We start from the raw sequence: 8,782 nt of genomic DNA, 5'->3' as shown, positions 1-8,782 counted from the left end.
TGGCCAGCAGGTCGAGGGAGCAACTCTGCTCTGGTGAGACCTCACCTGGAGTACTGCGTCCAGCTCTGGAGCCCTCAGCACAAGAAGGACATGGAAGTGTTAGAGCGGGTCCAGAGGAGGGCTACTAAAAATGATCCGAGGGCTGGAGCCCCTCTCCTATGAGGACAGGATGAGAGAGTTGGGCTTGTTCAGCCTGGAGAAAAGAAGGCTGCGGGGAGACCTGATTGCAGCCTTTCGGTACTTAAAGGGGGCCTATAGTAAAGATGGGGAAAATCTTTTTAGTAGGGCCAGCAGTGACAGGACAAGGGGTAATGGCTTTAAACTAAAACAGGGTAGGTTTAGACTGGATATAAGGAAGAAATTCTTTACAATGAGGGTGGTGAAACACTGGAATGGGTTGCCCAGAGAGGTAGTGGAGGCCCCATCCCTGGAAACATTCCACGCCAGGTTGGATGGGGCTCTGAGCAACCTGATCTAGTTAGCGGTGTCCCTGCTCACTGCAGGGGGGTTGGACTAGATGACCTCTAGGGGTCCCTTCCAACCCAAAACATTGATTCTATGATTCTATGAAAGACTGGCTAGCTAAATTATGACTACAAACTGAATGATAACGCATATACACTGACTCCCTTTTTCTACACAGCATTTCTCTTTCTTTCCATAACTTAAGCAAATGCCATTGCATGCTACTTACGTTGTAGAAGATTTAGAAATGCTCGGCTAAACCTCTGAGCATATACCATCTCAGATGTTGAAACCCTGCCCAATGTCAGTAAGTGCTGGTCTGTTGGGGAGCTTGACAGTTCCATCAGCTGACTGTCACTCACATCATTGCCAAGTGCAAGAGTGAACAAGGTGAATCCTTGGCACTTGGCTCCGAGTGAAATCTCTCTCAGCTTTTCTCTGTCCCACGGGCTGGTTTTGCTTCCAACTATTGCAAATATGACCCTGTGTTTTCTTTGTCTAGGGGCTTTAAAGAATACATTTTCAACCGTCCACTGTAAGGCAGAAGCAATGGCTGATGGCCCTTCCAGTTGGTGAACAGAGTCTTGGATATGTGTCTTCATCAAATCTTTATTGCTGTATGTGACTAGATCAAACTCCAAGGCCACAGGGGTCTGGTTTCTGTCAGGCAGGAATCCCCTGGGAGCCTGCTGCACCAGTGCCACTCTGATGCCTCCATATGATTCGTTTGGCTGTGAGGAAATGACAAACTGATCTAGCATATTGCTCACAAAGTCTTTGGCTCTCTGAAACTCTTCATCGCTGATGCTGCGAGAGCTGTCCATGATGTAAGTGATATCCATATCCATCAGAACAGGGGGAGAAAAGGGCACCTCACAGTTGGTACTTGGTTTGCATTTATCTAGAGAGGAGAAGCCAATAGGCACCAAATTATTTAGCAATACAACAAAAGCAATAGTTCAGAAAAAAAAAATCACAGTCCTATTAATCTATTTTATTTTTCTTAAATTTTGATTTAAAAAAGAAAATCAATTTGGCAACTTGAAATCTTGTTGTTCTAGTAAGGAACAACAGATGAGTCTTGCTGAACAAGGTTTTGAGATACCATGGGAAACTATTCAGGCATCAGAGCAAAAAATATTCACAAGGTAAAACTTAAGAAATTCCCTTGAAAAATTCTCTTTCATCGAAATTAAACATTGTAAAGAACACTGGAACAAACTCTATTTTTCATCTCAGACCACTGTTCAGCATTCTGAAATCTTATAATTTAGTAGCTTCTCCCCCCTCACAATGCAGAATTTACAGTAAACGACCCTGGTTTCCCAGAATCATAATGCTATTCTAAGTGCATTTCTGCTAAAAAGGAAATGCCAAACAAAATAATTCATTTCACATGACTGAGACAGCAACTAATTAAACAGCTTTTGTGGTTTTGCAATTCTAATTCTTACCATTCATCCACTGAAGGGGAAATTCAAATTCTAACTTCACAGCAGTGGTAATCTGTAACCAAGGAACTGTCTGGCATGGAGGGCAAGAAGGCCCAATTGTAGGGAGTGAAGTTTCTCTTGGTGATGACAAGAAACAGCCACAGCATTGTCTTGTAGCCATCCTGGAATGCGAGCGCTCAGGGGCCACCTTTGAGCAGCAGAACTGGGCTGAGTTGCCCTATGCAACCAATCATGGGATTGGTGCTGGTGCAAGTGTATGTAAGGAATCAGCTCTTAACTCATCTTTGCAGACTTCCTGTAGAACCACTTATGGCAGGAGAACTCTGCCCGGTGCATTGTTAATTAATTTTTTTTTATATTTAAGCACAATCATGTTAAAGGGGTACTATAAAAATTCTCCAACACCACACTGCAAAAATAAAATCTATAGGATTTGTTGTCAAAAGGGTAAAAAGGCCAATACAACAGCTGAATTTGTAAAATGTCTTACCAAAGCAAAGAGTACAATATGTGATGCTCTCCAAACTTTCATCCTGTTGTCTTTCCCAAACAAATAATTGAAATCTTCTAGTATCATCAATCTATGTTTTAAAGCAGACACAAAAGTAACATTTAAAAGTTACATGTGAAATACAGTTCTTAATACTCAATGCCATTACTATTTCCCTGTTAGAAGAGATACTAGCCCTAATGTGGTGGTTTCACTGATACTGTACTATTGAACAGATACACCAAAGACTTTTTCATTTGCCATTATGGAGCATTCTGATTGCCCTGGAGTATTACAAAGAAAGCGCTTTGTGCCTAAAGGTTTAACTCCATGTTGTGCTGCACAGAGACTGCCAGGTTGGTGTAGCTGCTAATGACAATGAATTGGTTTTAGCACAGCTTATTAGCCAAGAGTGTAGCATTAAGACAGTCATGATAGGTTATTCAAAGCTAACTCAGATATTTCTGCATGGTGTTGAACTTGGGTCCTCTGTTCACATTCATTTATACATCGTTGTTCTGCTCTTCCTAGATCCTAGACTAGGTAGGGGCTCAATTTTTATTCTCTGTTTGTATGCATATGGCTGCCCAATTCTTGATTGGGGTGGCTGTGTACTACTATAACACAAATGAGAGGGAAAATGAGTCATTGTGGGACTGCAACTGAACGCAAATGAAAGAAACCCCCCACAGTTTAAATTCATATCTCAAGAGCTTTTCTGTAAAGGTCAGCATATTTTCCCCTTGACAATGCAGAGCATTATGTTCTGGATCGAAATATACTTTCTTTTAAAAGAATGGGGAAACAGCTTTATAGGTATGCGTGGCAATCTCAGCACAGGTGAAAGATATTAAGAGGCTTTTTTTTTTTTTTTTTTTTTGCCAGTGAAGGGCTATCCCTTTTTTTCTTTTCTTAGTAGGGTGCTACAGAGAAAAGGGCAACATCTCTTATCTCAGATCTTTCTGGGACAAAGAGAAATCCTCCACAGTGAAGATGTTTTCTTGGGAGAGAAAATTCCGGTATTAGAAAATTCTAGCATTAGAACAACCTACATGTTGCCTGTGATCACCTGAAGAAAGACAAACTTCCCCATTGGAAGATTTGACAACTGAAATGCTTGAGGAACCCTGAAGAAGCTCCAACAACATCCTACAACTTCACTGACCACCCAACCCCATCCAAATGTGATTCAAGGGAAAAAGCATTTCCTTGTGGACTATGATAAATAAAAAATGGCTGTAAAAATCATAATATTGCAGGAAATGAACCATGTATATGGATAAGCTAAAGCACTGAGGAAAGAAATAATTTCTTCTTTGCATTAAACTCAAGCTTTGTGCATGTTATACACAACACAATTAACTTCTGATTAATGTCTGTAAAGGATATTATAGATAGGCCTCTTCAAAGGAATTAGAATTGGCAATGACTGTTTAAGTGATCTCCAAATTGAGACTCCTAAAGCAAACTAACCAAAGCCAGTAATTATCTGTGGCTACAGGCTGGTAGGATCACGAAGATTTAACCATCTCTCAACTGCAAGGGCAGAAGTCCATCTGAAAGAAAAAGGGAGGTGGTATTTTCTTGGGTGGTGGTGGTGAGGTTGGTTGCCTTCCCATCAGTGTAACCATAAAGGAAGGTGAATTTTTTGCCTTTCCCCCTGCTAAGCAGCTTTTTTTAACTTTTCTACACTGAGAACTTACTTATGGGAAATTGGCACCTTTGTAAATACCAGATGTCGTCATATGCATTCGGATTTGTAATCTGTTTAAAGTCATAAATAATTAATGTGCAGAAAGAGGTCAGATGGTGATCATTATGGTCAAGTGAATTGGTGTTTCTTTGTTAAAATAATAAACTTTAATATACCCCTTTCTAATAAGGGATTGAACAGTTCCCGTAGAGCTTACTGGCTTGAGAGCATGCTTTACTCAAATACTAGTGATACTAAGCAAAAGGATGACTGACTCAATTTTCTATAGTCTATCTACTTACTGAGAAGGCACGTCTGACATTTGGCACTTCACTGAAGGCAATAACCACTGGAGTGATATCCAAGGCACTCAACTCAAGGACAGCTGTGCTGATGGCAACATCATCCTGCGATGGACCATTGGCAAAAAATAGGGCAGCTTTTCTTGTGAGGATGCCCTGACGAACACGTTTGAAGACATTTCTTGCAACAAATCTCATGGCTGCGCCAATATTACGTTTCCCAGTGGATCTCTCTAGCGGTATTTTCTGGACTGCTTGTAGCAGCAAGTTGCTTTTTTGGAATTCTGAGAATCGGATGAGATAGCGCGTATTGGTATTGAAAGAAACAATGGACACACGAGCGCCTGTTGGGCAATTGCTTTCACTGATCTTAATGGTCTTCAGCAATAACATAACAATGTTCCTCATTCTTTCAAATGCAGCTGGCGTAACATCTTCAGACATATCGAAGGCAAACACCACTTCAGTTGGATAAACTGGACATGTGTCTGTATATTGAAATAAAAAATTTATGAGAACCTTTCCACAACTCAAATATTGTTAGTTTTTATTGTTAGAGGCCAAATGGGCTTACCTGATGAGCAAGCTGGAATGAAGAGGTAGAAAGCAAATAAATTATCTTGGACTCGTATTCACTAACAAAGTGACATATTCACTTGCTTTCACTAAGCCTGATCCAAAGCTCAGACAACTGACAGAATTTGTCACTGAGAGACGACACTCCATTTCCACGATCAAATACTCAAAATAGTGCAATTTTACTGCATGAGAACTAAGGAAATTGTTCTGGGTTCTGCTGAGCATGCAAGTCAGAGAGAATGAACGTTCCAAATATGGAAGACAGGTGATATACAAATATTATCTTCTCAGAGAATTCCCCAAAGGGGGTTGGCACAATGCCAACAAATTAATTTAATCTTAAATGAGGACAAGAGACATTTGTTAGCTTTTGTAATTAAGAGATAGGAAAAATGAGCAAAAAGCATAAGCCTGTTTCATACACCTGCTGAAAACCCCTCACAGTTAACAACTACCAATCCTCATCAAACTGAACCCAGATACAAACTACCTGTCTACAGGGTTTCCAATGGAGGCTATTCCATTTAAGAAGAGTGACTAGGCAGAATCAGAGGTAAAAGAAGATGCTCCCTACTTACGGCAGTTTTTTCTTGTAAAATTCACAAGTTCACAAGGCTGCAGAAGCAAAACAAAAAAGCAATTAATGGCAAATCCCAGGCCATCCCAGACTGAGAATCTTACTATTGCTTTGAGCTGAAGGTCATATCCCAGTTCCTGAACTAACTCTCACTACAGTAAATCCATAATTACACATTCCAGTTCCTCTCTATTTCAAATAGCATACGGGCTCTGGCCCTGCTGCACAAAGGAAGGGTTTTTTTAGACATGCACTGTTGACATTTAATCGTGCTCTGGAGTATTAAACAACCGTTTATCCATTTTTTCTTTTGTGTAATAATCTGATCTAGGAGGTCACCAGGCAACGGCACTTCCATAGGAGAATGGGCATTTCAGTAGAAACTCACATAGGAAAAGGGAGGTCCATAAAGGAGGAAAGGACCCCCTTTGGACCTAGAACACATCTGTAATAGTATTGCCTGCACGCAGTTGTCCATGCAAGGGTTAGATGGAGCCTTTACTCGTAAGTGTTCATTTTACATGGGACTAGGATTCTGAAGAAATCCTGCCTTGCTGTTCCCAGTGAAAACAGCTGCTGATGAGGAAATGCCTGCCTTTACAAGAGGGTGAAAAGTAACCCTAACCCTGAGCTGGTAAATGTAAACTGATATTAATGAAGAAACATATAAAGGAATATTAACAGTCAAACACTTTGTAAAAGTTTGGACTTGGTGTTAATCCATATGCACAATTGTTTCTCAATCCTCGATTATTTGCAAAACAGAAGAACCAACTGCACTCTGAGACAAGTACTTGAAAAAAGTATGGATTTCTAGCAGTTAATTGTGCTCATTGAAGTCAGTGCTTATAAGTGAAAGAAGACTAAAACTGTTAGTTCCATGCAGTGTGAAGTTAGCTGTAAGGAAATGACTTACTTCCATTAAAATAGTGCCCATTGGTCCCTTGGCACCCTGAAACAAATGAAACACAGGCCCAGAAAATCAGACCCCGATAACGTATTTCCGTCTATGAGATTGTAGCCCAAAGAAAATGCAGGCATACAGTGTTTCCCTGATAACCATTTGTGAATTTCAAATATGAGGAGACCTCAGTTCCCAGCATGGATTTCTATGGACCTGTTCCCAACAGAGTTTCAGATTACCTCTCAGACCTATTTCTCAGTCCATTTTCCTTCCTGGTTTTATAAATGTTCAATACCTGTTGCCCTTGAGGACCAGTATAATTCAGAGTTGTATTTCCTTTCTAAACAGCAACTTCTGTGCTGTGGTTCAGTTATCTGCATGTTACATCCTTTTCAACCTCTGATGTGTGATAGGCTTCCCCTCTCCTCTTGCAGGGTACAATCCCCACAGCTCTACCGTGAGAGATCCTGCAAGACCATACACACATCATGACTACTCAGCCAGTTTAGCTAGCTTTAGCTACTCTGCAGCCTTCTCCTTGGGAGCTGTGGGCAAATGCCAGGATTACAAGCATCTTTTCAAAATGGAAGTATAGTTTAATCTTCATAACAGAAATAAAATACAGGGAAAAGTACTTTTTTTCACAGCAGCTTGAAAGTTTTCATCATGTATGCAATTCAGGTGTGTAGCAAGACTACCGAAAATTTTCACTTACTTGCAGAGGGCTGCAGTGAGATATACCAGAAAATTTTGAAGTCCACATCCCCCAACCTTTACCTTAGCCTCCCTCTACCATAAAGGCTGAGAGAGTTGGGCTTGTTCAGCCTGAAGAAGAGAAGACTGAGAGGGGATCTCATCAACGCATACAAATATCTTAAGGGCGGAAGTCAAGAGGACGGAAGCAGTCTGTTTGCAGTGGTGTCCAGCAACAGGACAAGGGGCAATGGATGCAAACTGAAACACGAGAGGTTTCAGTTGAATATGAGGAAGAACTTCTTCACTCTGAGGGTGGCAGAGCACTGGAACAGGCTGCCCAGGGAGGTTGTGGAGTCTCCTTCTCTGGAGATATTCAAAGCCCGCCTGGATGAAGTCCTGTGTAGCATGCTCTAGGTGAGCCTGCTTTAGCAGGGGGGTTGGACTAGATGATCTCCTGAGGTCCCTTCCAACCCTTACAATTCTGTGATTCTGTGATAACGCTACACTTTACCAAAATCATGTACTTCCTTACATCCCCAAATTACAAGCCCATCTCCATATTTGTTGTTTCCCCCTCTAGTTAACCTTCCATTCCTCCATCTCCTGCCTGAGCTTCCTTTCTCATCTCCTCTGCTGTTTTGCTGCTAGCACTATCACAGCCATTCCATGCCTTTATCTTCTTATGTTTCCCAGCAGGTTCCCAGTTCTTCTTTGGCACTGTTCAGCAAGAGTTTGGCAATGGATATCAACGATAACAAGAAGGGCTTCTTCAAGTATATCAGCAGCAAACGGAAGACTAGGGGAAATGTGGGACCACTGCTGAATGAAATGGGTGCCCTGGTGACAGAAGATACAGAGAAGGCAGAGCTACAGAAGATACAGAGAAGGCGGAGCTACTGAATGCCTTCTTTGCTTCAGTCTTCGCTGCCAAGGCTGGCCCTCAAGCCCCCCAGTCCTTGGAGGTAAGCGAGCAAGCTTGGAGAAAGGATGACCTTCCCTTGGTCGAGGTGGATCAGGTTAGGGATCTTTTAAGTAAGTTGGACACCCACAAATCCATGGGCCCCGATGGAATGCACCCACAAGTGCTGAAGGAACTGGCAGACAACATTGCTGAGCCACTTTTCATCATCTATGAAAGGTCCTGGAGGACAGGAGAGGTGCCTGAGGACTGGAAGATAGCCAATGTCACTCCAGTCTTCAAAAAGGGCAGGAAGGAGGACACCCAGGGGATTACAGGCCCGTTAGTCTCTCCTCCGTCCCTGGAAAGGTGATGGAACAATTCATCTGGGTGTCCTCTCCAAGCAAGTAGATGAAAAGAAGATCATCAGGAGTACCCAGCATGGATTCACCAAGGGGAAATCATGCCTGACCAATCTAATAGCCTTCTATGATGGCATGACCGGCTGGGTAGATGAGGGGAGAGCAGTGGATGTTGTCTACCTTGACTTCATCAAGGCTTTTGACACTGTCTCCCATAACATCCTCATAGGGAAGCTCAAGAAGTGTGGGTTGGATGAGTGGACAGTGAGGTGGATTGAGAACTGGCTGAACGACAGGGCTCAGAGGGTTCTGATCGGCGGGGCAGAGTCCAGTTGGAGGCTGGTAGTTAGTGGAGTTCCCCA

General features: G+C 42.2%; 1 pseudogene; it reads right to left on the bottom strand.

The window, feature by feature from the left end:
- The window catches only part of LOC104127526, a 53,233-nt pseudogene that overhangs the window by 4,084 nt on the left and 40,367 nt on the right, over positions 1-8,782 (bottom strand).

Source organism: Egretta garzetta, unplaced genomic scaffold, assembly GCF_000687185.1.
Source record: "Egretta garzetta isolate BGI_Z169 unplaced genomic scaffold, ASM68718v1 scaffold96, whole genome shotgun sequence".
NCBI lineage: Eukaryota > Metazoa > Chordata > Aves > Pelecaniformes > Ardeidae > Egretta > Egretta garzetta.
The sequence above is the reverse complement of the archived record's forward strand: the minus strand, read 5'-3'. Positions and strand labels throughout refer to the sequence as shown.